This window comes from Pantherophis guttatus, chromosome 1, assembly GCF_059756535.1.
Source record: "Pantherophis guttatus breed Tessera chromosome 1, ASM5975653v1, whole genome shotgun sequence".
Classification (NCBI taxonomy): Eukaryota; Metazoa; Chordata; class Lepidosauria; order Squamata; family Colubridae; genus Pantherophis; species Pantherophis guttatus.
This window is the reverse complement of record NC_142063.1, coordinates 202,367,881-202,383,778: the sequence shown is the minus strand read 5'-3', so window position 1 is coordinate 202,383,778 and position 15,898 is coordinate 202,367,881. Positions and strand designations below refer to the sequence as shown.

The 15,898-nt window shown below is 37.6% G+C and overlaps 1 protein-coding gene across 4 annotated transcripts in view; it reads left to right on the top strand.

Moving 5' to 3' along the window:
• The window catches only part of FBXW11 (F-box and WD repeat domain containing 11), an 88,741-nt gene that overhangs the window by 3,405 nt on the left and 69,438 nt on the right, over positions 1-15,898 (top strand). For 2 of the 4 annotated variants that reach the window (XM_034432302.3, XM_034432300.3), the window contains exon 2: positions 11,876-11,955. The exons of the other annotated variants lie outside the window; for them this stretch is intronic. The gene's annotated coding sequence lies outside the window, so the exon portion shown is untranslated. The remainder of the gene's footprint in view (positions 1-11,875; positions 11,956-15,898) is intronic. 4 annotated transcript variants of the gene reach the window in all.

Genomic DNA, 15,898 nt, shown 5'->3' with positions numbered 1-15,898 from the left:
TCAAATAACAACCATATTTTAGGATTTATGCCATAAGATGATGGCATATTCATGCAGCACTTACAAGTCTGTAGTAAAAATATGCTTTTAGTATCCATAAATATATTGGACTTTTTCACATTATTATATAGCTTGGTTTATTTTCATTGAGCATGGTGTGAGACCCTAGTGTATTCATAAACTGTATTTAATCTAACTGCCTTATCAGTAATGGATAAGATGGTCAGAGGGTGATTCAACCTGGAAATAAGGAATTTTTTGACAAAAAGAACCATTAATCAATGGAACAGCTTGCCTCCTGGAGTTGTGGTGCTCTATTGCTGGAGGTTTTCAAGAAAAAAATTGGATGATAATTTGTCAGGGATGGTGTTAGGATTCCTGCCTTGAGCAGGGGGTTGGACTAGAAGACCTCCAAGATCCCTTTCAGCCCTGTGATTCTAGACTATAGGTTAATCGAGCTAATCCCTGTTACTAATAGAAGACCTGGGAAAGTTGCTAGAAAGCAGCTTTGAAGAAAGTTGCTGGATCTTCCAAAAGATTGTGATAGGGTCATTGGGAGGGACACGCCAACAACTGCACCAGTCATTGATATAAACAGATTTCTTCCCTTCTCCTGTTCAGTCATCTATATTGCAGAGACTAGTTTTATTCAATTTCCCCTCCTCCCCTTCTCCTTGGAAAGCTAAGTTATAATACACAATTCTGAAAGATGAGAAATAGCTGTCATAAAATGCAACACTCCTTTCTGCTCTGTGGATTTCAGTTGCAAAAAAATTGGGTTTCACAGCTTGGATAAAGGTCTATGCTTGTATTCATATGATACTAAAAGTGTTGTGAATATTATTCCCATTTTGGGGGATTTTCTAAAAGTGGTTATGACATGAGAGGAAAAGCTTTGTAGCCCATTGAGAAATAAAAAAGATTATGTAAATTTAGCCTTATAAAATAGACCTGAAAGTTTAAAATAAGTATATGGGTAATATAGACCAGAGTCCCCAACCTTTTTGGTTCTGCGGACTGGCAGTGGTGGCAGTTTCAGCGGCAGGAGGAAATGGTTTTGCGTGCAACTTAAATCCCGCACATGTGCAAATGAAGCTTTGTGCGCTCACCTTCCTCTTTGGCAGCCCAGTTCCCAACAGGCTGCAGCCCAGTAGCGGTCTATGGCCCGGGGGTTGGGTGTGTTTGTTTTGTTGTTTTGGTTAAATATACTTTACAAGGGAATAAAGGAAAAACCTTTAAAAGCCTTTTCTAGCATAGAAAACATGAACTACTGCTGAAAAAAGTGGGAGATGCAAGAAAACGTTTAAATATAGCTGCCATTTTTACCCATATATTTGTTGACTGAGAATGATGGCCAAGCTGTTGGCCAAACTAAATACAGAAAATGTGAAGGTACAGTGGATTCATCCATGAAGATTTAATTTCCTCTTTAAAACAATTACAGGAATTTACCCAATGGAGAGTGGGATAACATTAAATTTGTGTGATTAGTTACCGTGTTTCCCTGAAAATAAGACCCTATCTTATATTTTTTTGAACCCTGAAATAAGCGCTTGGCCTTATTGCCATGCACTCAAAAGCCTTGGTGGTGCAGCGGACTAAGTGCTGTTAAGTGCTAGCACTTATCTGCCAGCTGCCTGCAATTAGTGCGAGTTCAAATCTCACCAGGCTCAAGGTTGACTCAGCCTTCCATCCTTTCGAGGTAAGTAAATTGAGGACCCAGATTGTGGGGGCAATAAGCCAGCTTTGTATAGAACAACACTGCTTGGGGGGGGGGCGGGCAAAAGCCCTAATAAACAGGCATATACATGAAAAAAAGTATGCAGGCTATTGCTATATTGCATTGTAAGCCACCCTGAGTCTACGGAGAAGGGCGGCATATAAATTGGACTAATAAATAAATAAATATCGGGATGTCTTATTTTGGGGGAAACAGGATAGATATCTCCTTAATAAAAAAAATTGGCCCATATATTTTTTTTATCACATCTTATTTCAGTATTGACTAGCCCCCCCTCCCCCCTGAATTTTACAAACTGTCTTGCATAGTTCTTGTCTGAGAAAATCTCATTAACTTTTTGAATTCAGTTTGAAATGGTGAGAGACACCAACAGGAATGAAGGCAATCTTATCAAATATCTTTTAGGGCAAATGAGTCACACCCTGTTTCTATCTGGGATTCCTTCTTACAACACATAGAAGTTTGTTCAAAAGGCTCCTGGTATCATTACAGGGAATTTCTGGGATCATCCATTAATTTCTGATTGAAGTAGTGCTGTAGAGGAAAGATCCCAACTGGTTATGACATACCAATCTCTTTTCTGATAATCTGTACCTCATAGGAATGCTTGCTTTGTAGCACTGAATGTCTGTTACAGTGCCAAGACAAAGAGAGACAGAAGTTCTGAAATATACAGAGTTGACGTACCAATTGATAAATTTATAGTGACACTAATTAATGAGTTAAGTATCTTTTCATTGAGTCAGGCTCTTGAATGGATTGAATTTAATGTTCTTATTTTTATACATCAGAATCCAAACCCACCCTCCTTATGGATCTATGTATGTGTATACACCTCTATAATTGGATAATTAGCATAATCTCTCAAACGATTATCAAAATATAAAGCATTTTATACTTGATTACTTACAAAAATATTTTGAAGGAAAAAGATCTAGGTTTCAGTTCCCACTCAAGCAAACTCATTGGTTGTGTGACTTTGACCCAATCAATCTTGGCATGCATGCAGTGGAGATATAATTGGGGAAGACATTTGTATGTAGGTCTTGAGCTCTGGGGGAATACATAGGTTTTAAATATAATATATGTATAAATGTTTGTGTACACACAATTTTTTAGCTTTGATACTGATATGAAATGACTTAGAACTTCTAGAGAGCAGTTAGTGCATCTGACTTTCTCCAAACTTTGGATAAGTGTTGCTAAATGTTACATTATTTTCTACTTTCTGAACCTAGAAATTAGATAGATTTCTAGATTCTGAATTTTGAATTATATTTAGCTATATTATGTTTATTTTTTGTTAATCAATAAAGTACCAGTTTCACTTTTCTGTTCTTGCAGTTGTTTATAATAACATGTATTTTTCATTTTCTTCCTGTTTGTATGTCCTCTTGACATACAAGAGCCACATAGCCACTTCTCCAGTGTGCTGAGCAGAGAATCCAAAGAATTCTCTGGGACTTGGACAAGGTAGCCTTCCTTGTAGCTATTACCTCGGCTAGATGAGTTTTGGAGCTAGCGGCCCTCTCCATAAGGGGGGACCTGTGTGTATTCCATTCAAACAGAGTGGTTCTGCGGTTGGATCCCTCCTTTCTCCCCAAGGTTAATTCCTTGTTCCACAGGGCACAGGAAATCATTGTGCCAGACTTTTGTCTGGACCCAACTCATGCCCTGGAAAAGAAGTAGTATACATCAGGAGGGCCCTCCGCATCTACGTCAAAATAACAGCTTCTTTCAGGAAAACAGAGTCTCTATTCTTGTCATTCCAGCCTTCTACACTGGGTAACAAGGTCACAGTATCAACAGTGGGTCGGTGGATAAGGGCATGCATCGTCAAAGCATATGAGCTTCATGCTCTTCCATTGGCCCGGCGAGTGACGATCCACTCTACCAGGAGTGCAGCCACTAGGCGGCATGGGCGACAGGAAGTCTGTAGGGCAGCAACTTGATTCACACTGTCCCCATTCATCAGACACTACAAGCTGGACACTTTCGCTTCAACTGAAGCGGCCTTCGGCATACGGGTTCTCCAAAAGGTACACTCAGACCTGGAGACTTGGGAACAGACCGCGGCCCACCTTTAGGACAAGCCGGCTTTGGTATGTCCCATTCTTTGGATTCTCTGCTCAGCACACTGCAGAAGGAGTGTTGGGTCTTATCTGATACACTCCTTCTCCATGTGCTGAGGGAGAATCCAACCCCACCCTGTCGACCGTCTGGTCCAGAGTCCAGGAGTGGATAACAGGATCAATAATGCATCAAGTCAACCACTATGCCTTTTATCAAAACTGGGACACAGTCAAGAGAGGCATGGCTGCAAAGTTTAAAAGGACTCAGTCTCTAGGCAGAAAGGCGGAGTTAACCCATTCTTTGGATTCTCTCTCAGCACACCGAGAAGGAGCATATCAGGTAAGACCAACGCCTCTTCTCTTAAATTCTCTTGCATTGCACAAATTAAGTAAACAGTAACGTGCAACATTTCACCACCAAACCAACCAACCAACCATCCAAGAATTATCATTGCAATGTTTTCATCTCTGTATAAGTCCTGTGCATAAATCTGACATTTATGAGAAATTTCTTTTGTCAATTACAATAGCATAACCCCAAACCCAAAGGGAGGCTAGATTTCAGACCAATCAATTGCCTTGATCTTTATACAGTATTTTAGGAATAGACCTGTCTGTTCAATAAGAAATTTAGTCAGGAGAGAGATGATTTATTTAGTCAATGGACTGGTATTTTGTAGAGTTCTTCATTTCTTAGGATGCAGGGTACTGCTGTATTTGACGCTCATGCCAAAAAGTCTAATTTATTCTATGTTCTAGAACGCAATTCTAATCAAATGGGGGAAGTACAAAACATAAATATAGATATTTTAATTATGATCACATCTGGAAGAGAAAAGTAAGATGTTAATATATTTATTAATGAGATAACAAATGAGTTCATATCTTTTTGGAACCCTTTCAGAAGCTACATACAGTATTTATAATTGTAATCACACATTTTTCTTTACCTAATAGTTTTGAAAATAGATTCATATGTACAGTAATGTGCAATGGAAAAATGCAGTATGAAGGAATATATATTTTCTGCTAAGTGCGTTCTATAGCTTTTTCCTTTGAATTTTGTAATAATTTTCAATATAGTGGGCAGGGGCAAAAATTCTCAGGTTATGTAATATGCTGGAATGATATTAATGTTCTAGTATGAAGGATCTTTATCTCCAGTTTCTAGCTTAGAGTATAATTCTTTCCACTCGGGTTCCTATTCAATTTGTCAGCTATTTAAAAATCTCATTTTATTCATATGTACTCATTTTGTATAGGTAAATTACAGATATTAATTATGAAACAATGCCTCTTTTCTGGCAAAGAAATTGGGGATATTTGTAATTTTTCATGTTATATGACCCTAAAAGTGAACAGGTTTAGCTGTGTGTCCCTTAGCAAATTATAAATATGGTACTGTTTTATTACATTAATATAGCCCATGGGATTTTGGTAGTGATATGGAGTTGTAGGAGAAGGAAAGCCAAGCATCATCTTAGCCTACAGATTTAAATGTTTACCTTGATAAATATTTCCATGAAATCAGTGAGATTTATTTACAAGTGGAATACTTTTTCAGAATTACTTACTCAAATACTATCTAATATAAGATAGAAAATATTCTTCTGTAGTGTTGTTTCTGAAATTTTCATTTGTATATACATCTAGATTCATATAATTAATATATCATTGGGGATATATTATTCAATTTGACAATTTAGATGACTATCTAAAATAAAAATTGTAATTCATACATATACATGTATATATGGTTATAAAATCTATGCAGAATTTTAAGTATGATATATTGGTGGTAGATTTACAGCTTTTCATTCTTCCTTTTAAAAGTCCAGCAATAGGAAATGCCTTTGCTATTATCAAATCTTAAAATATTTTCAAATATTTCCATAAAAGTATTTTGCAATGTTGAATATAAATGGATGTTTTTGAATATTTTTTGTTGAATTTTTCTTTCATATTAAATATTTTATATCTTCAAATATTTATAGCCTACACCCGTAATGGTGAACCTATGGCATGCGTGCCACAGGTGGCACACAGAGCCATATCGGTGGACACGCGAATGTTGCCCTAGCTCAGCTCCGGCGCACATGTGTGCACCGGCCAGCTGATTTTCGGGCCTTCAGGGCCCACCGGAAGTCAGGAAACAGGCTGTTTCTGGCCTCCGGAGGGCCTCGGGGCTGGGGAAGTCCATTTTCGCCCTCCCCAGACGCCTAGAAAGGCTCTGGAGCCTGGGGAGAGAAAAAAATGGGCCTTCCAGTCCCACCGGAACTTGGCAAACAGGCTGCTTAGGGCCTCCAGGGCTGTGGGGATGGCCGTTTTTGCTCTTCACGAAAAACGGGCCTACTGGGCCCACCGTGCAATCACATGCCAAAAGCAGGGAGAGCGTGGGGGGGGTCGCAAGCAAATGCGTGGGAGTGCGAGGCACATTGAATTATGGGTGTGGGCTCACACGTGCGACACACACCCCTCCATGCTCCACCCGCTTTTGGCACACGACGGCAAAAAGGTAAGCCATCACTGGCCTACACTAAGCTGATATGGCATATTTTAATACTTTTTCTTTTTTACCTAATAAAAATCAGGTGTGCTAGCTGTGTCAACTTAGGGTAACAATTTCTAAATATTTTTTCCAGCATTACTGATTAGATTCTAGGTCTGTAAAATATTTTGCCCCTTCAAACTTGAACATTCACTGTTAAATCTGATTAACATATAGTCCAGTGGTGGGTTGCCCCTGGTTCGCACCGGTTCTATAGAACCGGTAGTAAAACCGGCGGGAGGCTCTGCCCACTGACCATGATGTCATGAAAATGCTTCTGCGTTTGCGTGCGTGGCCCCATTGCGAACTGGTAGTAAAGGTAAGTAGAACCCACCCCTGATATAGTCTACAAATTATAGCAAGGCTTGGTAACTTCTATATGCTTCACCATTAAAGAAAAACAATATTTCACCTTTCATTTCTTAACCTATGATTCATTCCATTGTATTTCTCATCAGATAATTCTGAAATTCTTCAGATATTTCTGAAACAGTTTCAGATATTTAAGGTTTTTCTACTTTTACAAGAAGAACAAACATACTGTAAATTCAGGTTTGAAGTGCCAATTTCTAGTTATCAGGTTCAAATGCAAACCTGATAATTTTGATGCTAGCTATTAAAATTTGTATTACTTTCCTAAGGTGTTTCTACTATTAAAGTAATACTAAATGTCCAATGTTGTAATTGGATCTATCAGTGGAAAGGACAATCTACACCTTTGCATGTTTCCCGGGTCTGCTTTATTTGTTTTATTTATTTATAATCTGTACCACATTCATCCAGTTAAATGTACCTAGCAATAAATAACAATAAAGCCTTTATGTAAGAATAATAAAAACAGTTGTTGATTGTTGGGATGTTCCAGGCAATATTTGCAGGACATGCAGTGGGAGTGAAGAGAGAGAAAAAAATCAATTCATAAGTGAATATTTACACACGTAAAAAGAAGTAGAGCTCTAATTTTTGTATGTGGCTTTGTAAACTTGTTTAGTGTTATTTGTGAATATTTTTGTTATGAGTTGTTTATGAGTTATTTTTATTAGGTTTTTTTATATGGATAAGCTCTGTCAGATTCAGTGGTCTTCTGAATGTGTATATTTAACTTAATATTAAAGCATGCTATAGATAACCAATGCTATGCAAGTGAAATTTCCTTTTACCTCTTCCTTCTTCCTCTTCCCCCCATAATATTTCTTCAATGAATAGAAACATTGCTGTTCCGCAAATTTAGCTCTTAATTAAATGCAGCCTTATCATTAACCTGCTAGTCTGAAATAAAAAAGGAAGAGAAATATATTGCTGCTTCTTTCTGTATTTTTTCCAATGATTATTGGAATTCCAATGATTTAACACTGCACAGTTAAAATAGTACTCTCATTGGCTATATAGGTAGTCCTTGAATTACAACAGTTAATTTAGTGACCATTCGAAGTTACGGCACTGGAAAAAGTGACATGACCATTTTCACACTTATGACCATTGCAGCAATCCCATGGTCACATGATTTACATTCAGATGTTTCACACCTGGTTCATATTTACGATGTGTACTTAATATGCAGTGCAGGGTCTTAGGATCATGTGAGCATCTTTTGCATCCTTTGTCAAGTGAAGTCAATATAGAAGCTAGATTCACTTAACAGCCCTGTTACTAACTAAACAACTGCAACAATTCACTTAACAAATGTGGCAAGAAAAGACGTAAAATGGGGCAAAACTCACTTAACTAAATTCTGGGCTCAATTGTGATCATAAGTCAAAGACTACCTGTACTTGGATTGTCTGCATCCAGGAAAGTTATTGAATAGAGCCCTCTAAAACATTCTGCAAAAGGTTATTTTAATGTGACTACCAGAGAAATTATTAAATGAGGAAATTATTGTTCTAATATTATGGTATTTATTTCTATCTAAGTGTAAATAAAGTCAAATGAAGTTTTGTGCTGGGTTCTGTTTCTTTGTTTCCCCTCTATCTTGCTTCTTAAAAGGTCTCTAGTTCCTTCAGTTTCTTTGAATCCGTTTATCAAATGGCCACATTTACCTCTAATGAATCTGGGTAGCTTATAATTTAAAAATTAAAAAAGACCATAAAGTTCCCCCTCCCCCAATTTTTTTTTTAACTTTGGCCTACTTTTTATTCATGGAAAGCCCAGTACGCAGGAAAGAAAAAAGTTATACAGTAGCACATTATCTAACTTTGACTATCCCAGGTAATACATGCATGGTGAAATCTTGATTTAATGGATCATTTAGTAGGGAGTGGAGTTGTCTGTTAATCCCAATTACATCTGAAAACACATCATTTGCAGCAATTACCATCACTTTTATATACATACGATGTAATTTAACATTGATTTTCATGAATCATCTGGACTACTTTGGGTACTAAGGACTTACACATTATTTCAGGCAGATGTCTGATTGAAGATTTTGTTTGCTGAATGAGGACTTGTTAAATTGATGTTTTACTATACTGTTGCTATGAGAGCCAGCAAGCTTTAGTAGTTATGGGGCTGGAGTAAGAGCAGAGAGATTTTATGTCCTCCCTTGGGCATGGAGGCCAGCTTGATGATGAGCTAATCCGGGGGTCAGCAACATGCGGCTCTTTGGGCCCTCTCCTGCGACTCCCTGTCAGATGATCCCACCACTGGGTGGCCTCACCTCTCCCCCTCACTCCTCGCCTGCCCTGAGAAGAGAAGGGCAACTGCGGCAGATGGAGGCTGGGTCCATATTCCAGAGCGGGAGCGAAGCACCCCTCTACTTGCCTCTTTTTCTAGCCCTTGTTGGTGCTGCACGCACCTCGGCTGCTGGGGGAGATGCATGACTTTGCTCTGCACCGAAACATTGACTGGGTCGCCCGGCTGCAACCAATGCTCCACGTCATAATGGGCTCCAGGAGGAGGAGGAGGGAGCGCAATCTCCCGCATTGTGCAGCGTGCTAAGTTTAAGTGCAGGAGCAGCAAGCAGCCACGGAGGTGGTGAGAGGAATATGGGGAAATGCTCTTGCATTTAAACTTAGCACGCTGCACAATGGAGACGGCGTACCCTCCTCCTCCTGGAGCCCATTATGACGCAGAGCATCGGCTGGGGCGGCCCATTTGGTGTCTCGGGGTGGAGAAAGTGACATGTCTCCCAACAAGGGCCGGAAAAAGAGGCAAGTAGAGGGGCGTTTCACTTCTACTCTGAAATCCGCATCCGCCGCCCTTCTCAGGGCAGTTGAGGGGAGGGCAAGTGGCGGGTGGGCCAGCCAGCAGACATGGAACCACAGCAGGGGGACGAAAGAGCTTCATTTATCTGGGAACCTGAAATGACTCTTGATTTAAAATTAAATCATATGGTAAAAAGCACCCAAAGAAGAAGAAAGAACAACATCAGAAAAAAAAAACCCAACCCTCGCCTGTTTTTGCAAATGGTTCAAGAGGGAACCCGCTCGCACGTGCATGCGCACACACACTCACACGAGAGAGAGAGAGAGAGAGAGAGAGAGAGAGAGAGAGAGAGAGAGATGAGAAAGGGGGGAAAAGAAAAAGGGAGAGAGATGAGAAAGATGAGAAAGAGGGAGAGAGAAAGATGAGAGAGGGAGAAAGATGAGAAAGGGAGAAAGAGATGAGGGAGGAAGAAAGAAAGATGAGAGAGGGAGAAAGAGAAAAAGAGAAATTGAGAAAGATGAGGGAGGAAGAAAGGGAGAAAGATGGAGGGAGAAAGGAAAAAAAGATGAGAGGGAGGGAGGAAGAAAGATGAGAGGGAGTGGGAGAGGGAGAAAGAAAGGAGAAAGGGAGAGAGAAAGATGAGAGGGAGGGAGAGGGGGAAAGATGAGAGGGGAGGAGAGAGCTGTTTAAAAGAAAATACCTGGAGCCACAAAACCTGGGTAGGCGTGGCTGGGGGTGTTATGTGACTGGGTGGGAGTGAGTGATGTCGAGTTGGCCACGCCCACCCAGGTTTTGTGGCTCCCGGGGTTTTGCTTTTTGTGGGAAATGGGCCCAGGTTGCTCTTTGAGTGTTTAAGGTTGCAGACCCCTGGGCTAATTGCTTCCTCTTAGCCCAAATCAATGTCAGGCTCTGGAGCAACACTGCTGAAAAACAAATGATAGGCTTCCCTATGAGAAGAAAGCGAGTTTGGTTTAGAACAGGCCCTGTGGCTGAGCTGGACACTAGTACTATTTATGTAGCCTTGTATCCTAGTAAAAGTTCTCCACAAATGCTAACAGACCTGTTTCATGAGAAGAAAGCATCTGACAGTCTGGTTTCTCTGCTACATATAAATCCTACTGGAGAAAGATTTTCAAAAAGTCCATATAGTTCTATAATTTAAATTATAGTAAAATCCATCTATGAAAAATACGTTTTTCTGTGTACATTCTTTTTTCTGTTCTGTCTCTCAGAGCCAAATGTTGAGATTATGAGAAATTTTGCTATGATGTTCATTTCTCTTAATTGCTTTAGTCATAACAGAAGGCAAGGACTGCGCCTGTGTTAACTTTAGAATTTAGCAAATTATTGATTATGTATATAGCAGGTGTGAGCAATTTATGGCCTTTCTAACATTCTGAAATTAGAATTAGATGAATTTTGGATAGTACTTTTTTATTGTATTAAATACAGAAAAGTGATTTGGCATTTCAGCCTTTAAAAATACCAAAATGGTTAAAAAAGAAAACCATAGTTGTACTGCTTCCAGTGATATCTCTGCATCTGTATATGGCCATTTGTAACTTTCCAGATGATCAAGACACTAGCTAGGAACCCAGTCCCATCTTAACTATGGCGTACAGAGTAACACCTACTAAATTGGAGTAATTAACTATGTTAATTACTGTAAATTATGTATACCTTTACTAGTAGCTTCCAGTTCTCTCTACTGTCCAATCTTGATTTAAATAAGACTTTTCTGTTTTTTAAGGCTTTCTTTTATAACACATAGGGGTTAAATGTCTTTGTACCATTTCAGAACAATATGAATTAGTTCCATGAGTCCAAAAAGCAACATCTTTCCTCCTTGGCTTTTTCAGTTATAGCAGATCTCTTTTGAAACTCAGAGAGTTTCTTCCCTCAGAAAATCTTTGTGATCACGTTCAAGTTAACTCTTTGAATCCTGGACATGTTCTACAGATTTGCTATAATAGTTCCATTATTGTATTACCAACTGATAGTTTGGAAGAGTTACGTGTATATTTTTAGTCTCAAATGTAGTACTAGATTTGTTTATTCTACCAGCCCAGATAATAGGATTATGTTAGTTGTTTGTTTCAGTTCATGTGGATGGTGAAAAAAACAAAATTGTTTGCTTTGGATTGGTTGATTCAGTTGTGGGACAATGCAATTTCTTGTCTTTAATTTAGTTTCTTGTCTTAGATCCACCAATCCGTTGTTTCGTCTGATCTAATGACTACTGGAATCCTGCTAGCTGTACAGGTTTCCTTGTCTTTCTAACAGCATTAGGTGTGCATATTGGGATTTCGTTCAAGAAAAGAAGTAGATACACCAAGCTGAAGATGATTGGCTGCTCTTTTTTGACAGACAAGTGTGAAAAGGAAAACCCATTCGATTTCCCATTCATTCTGGATTGGTGGATCTGAAGCACAGAAACAGAGTTTCAGGTAAGAAATTCTCTGTACTAAATAGTGTTACAAATGTCTTTTGTGGTTAATCAAATATGTTGTTCTGCATCAAGTTCTCAGCACATGACAATTTATATGATGACAGGTGTTCCCAGTATGCACTTTTCCACATGGGTGGAGTTTATCAGTTAACATGTCATGACAAATGAAAATCATTTGTGGGCTGTGAGTAAAATACAGTATATCACTTTTTTAAATGATCAAAAGAAAATTTGCCAGAAAGCTCTACTTTTTGGCTTTGTAGTATAAAGATTGAGCTGAATTTATAGTAAAAGAATAATAATATTTACAAACTTAATGTGCATAATAAGTGCTCTTTCTATATCTTTATTTACTGGTGGAAACATCAAAATAAGCAATTTTTATATGTATGTAAATAAATTCCAAGTCAGGATTGCATGGTTCTGTAGGAACTGAAGGAAGTGAGGGGGAAAAACTTTTAAATAAATACTTGTGGTTCATCATTTTGTGAACATTAACAAGTCTGATTTAATACAAGTTTATAAAAACTCCCCAAAATTCATAGCACACAGCATTTTTACATTATCTTGCTCTCTTGAAAGATTTTCCACTATAATTAAATTTTATTTACTACCAGTTTTATTTTCACTGGTAGTTTCAACATTGCACATAGTCCATGGACTAGACAGTTGTTTAACAGCTGAAGCTTTTCTTGTTTCAATATTCATGAAGTTTTGGCATTCTTCCAAAAAAATTCTCACAATATTTCGCTTAGAAATAATACAATCTTACAGAGATTGATGATCTCATTAGATTTCAGTTATCAAAAATAGATCTCTAAACATTGTTAAAGTACTAGGGAATTTCATCTCTGGTCGGTAGAAGAGGATCAAATACATCTCAGTGTCCACAGAGTTAGTGTTCTTATGTGATATTCATGTAGTAGACCATATAAACGAAAGTTTGGGAGCTCTAATATATAAGAAAGATGGCACCTTTCATTATTTAAAAATGACAGTTCTTTTGTTTAAATGGGCTAACTCAGTTACAACGTTTAGAAGATTTACTCCTAATCTCATTTTACTGCTTACAGGAGAAACTGCTACCTGTATTGAAAGTATTTTACAAGGATCATCTGGATTACTTACATACTTGGTATTGATGTTAGTACAGCATATGGCTTTTCTGTTGCTCTCTAGTTGAAATTTAAGAACACTGTTGAATCTAAAATGTAGGCACTTCTTTTTGAGGAAAGGAAAATTGAACAAGGCAGTGTATATACATTATATATTTTTAAAAAAAATATTTTCTCATACTGGTTTACCGAATAAAAATACCTCATAACTGGATATATTAAAAACCAAAAACAAAATTGCTGTGTCATACTTTCAGTAGAGCAGTATTTCTCTCAGGTATAATGGTTGATAACCAAGTTTTGAAGTCATAAGGATGTGCTTTGGTCAATCTCTGCTATGAATTTTGGATATACCATTGCTTGTATGGATGCGCCTTCTTCATATCATTGGACTAATAAGAGTAGTATTCCAGCAACTGACTTTTATCCTGTATGAATAATTGGTGTTGACAGCAGGACTCCTTCCATTCTAATCCTTGAATAATACCAAAGTTACTCTTCCCCTGCACTTATTTACATACATTTTTCAAAATAAAATTTCTAAGATTATTATTGCCTTCCTGGCCCAATTGGAAATCAAATCACGGAGGCCAACTTTCCTGAAATGCTAATTTATTCAGTTTATAACTAGATAGCACACAACAAATTAAGCCCAAATCTACAAATCTTACCATTGCTTAGTATTGACAGATCTGACCATTAGAGTCAAATATATTTATTAATATGTGTGTGTGTATGTGTGTGTGTGTACATAGGGTTAGAGCTTCCTATAACTTTGTGTCAGTGCAGTTTATTTATTTTAACTATTTTGTTCAGGAAACAGTTACACTGAAAATGAGTTTAGCTAGGACGGGTGGACAAGTGTGGCTCTTTTATAACCTGTGGACTTCATCTCCCAGAATTCTTGAGACAGCTTGGCTGTCTCAGGAATTCTGGGAGTTGAAGTCCACAGGTTGTAAAAGAGCCACATTTGCCCACCCCTGAGCTAGGAGAAGAGAACTGAGTAGGTGAAGAACAATAAATAGCATTTCAAAGAAACTGATAGAGACTTATTGATGAAACAAATGGATCGGCTATAGTTGTGCTGTTGGATTCCTGAGGAGTTGATAAAAACCTGGTTTAGACAAATGAATGATACTCATACTCTTTCCTTTAGAATTAGCTCTGTGGTTGATTAAGAACTGCAAATAAAGGGGCTGGAAACCCACTGGCTAGGTTCACGTATATGCAGCTGTGGTTTGTTTAAAATACAATTTGTTGAATGAATATCTTGGGTCTTCAGAAGCTTAAGTAATTAGTTGCATAAATCTGGTTGTGCATTGACTAAATACAAATTATGGATACCGACAGTTGCTGGTTTCATAAATTACATTAAAATTGAAACCAAATATAGCTTAATTTGACTCACGAACCCTGCAAGAAATTCCTTTGTCAGTGAGACCTGGTGTTTTTATACTAAAGGCAACTATGCTAACTTATAGTTACTCAATGGGAAGTGATAGAAGTGAGTAGAAATTATGAAAAATGATGGGTTTTTAAACAAATTGCACTTGCTAATTGGTGTATTTATAATCTATCTTGCATGTCATCTGCATTTATAAAACACTGCTTTCTTCCCTGGCCTTGCCTCAGCCTCTTTAAAATCATTCTATGCATCTGATATAGTTACTTTAAGTTCACAAAAGCTTATGCCTTTTTATAAATAAAGGGTCTAGAACCCGCTTTGTCAGTCAAAAAACGGTGCTACCAGGCATAAATTAATACAGCCCTTTGTATACAGTATCCATGTTGCAAAAGTTTAGTTGAAAATTGAAAATAGAATAAAGTACATTGTTGGCTTTATGTATTTTTCTTATAGTCTAAGTACACTTTAAAATTGATAGATATACTTGGATTTTTCACCCTGGAAGCTAAACGCAAGACAGATATTGAAATATACTGCTTAAAATGCTTTTTGCAGGAAATAGCCTAAAATATTCATATTAAAGTATTTGTGGCAGCAGGTATAAGTGTCTTTTAAAATTTAATGATGTAAGTATGTAAAAGGAGTGAAGTAGCAGCATTTGGAAATAACACTAAACCACAGCATATGATTTATATAGCTATATCTTAACTCACATGTGGATCAGAACCTTCCATTTAAATTAACTGCAGTTGATTAGGTTTACTGAGCCCAACCTGTATATAAGGCTTGAAATTGGGCTGTTCCTACTAACTGTAGTTATATTTAACCATTGTATTGGCTAATTAATGTGAAATAAAGATATACATTATTGTACACCAGAGGACATAGCAGTCCATAAAACATTTGTACAGTAGATACTATAGATTGACTGCTGTATTATAATATGTTCTATTTTTAATATATAACAATTTGTAGATTATTTGAATAGTTGAATGGCCAAAGAATTTGATTCCAAATTATACAGAATTAAAATAAAAAAGGACTATAGGTAATTCCAGAAGGATCTCTCCAGGCTAGGAGAATGAAATTAAAATGGCAAATGCATTTCCTTATAAGCAGATTTAGACAAAAACACATTTATCCACACTCATGTGGGTGCAACACAAACAGTTATGCACTGCTAACTAGATAAAGGATCTTGGAAGGTAGGATGAATAGCTAAATACAGGTAGTCCTCAATTTACAACAGGTCATTTAGTGACCAAAATCACAATGACACTGGAAAAAGTGACTTATGACCGTTATTCACACTTAGGACCGTTTCAGTATCCCCATGATTAGATGATCAAAATTCAGATGCTTGACAAGTGGTTCATACTTATGATGGTTGTAGTGTCCTGGGATCAGGTGATCCCCTTTTG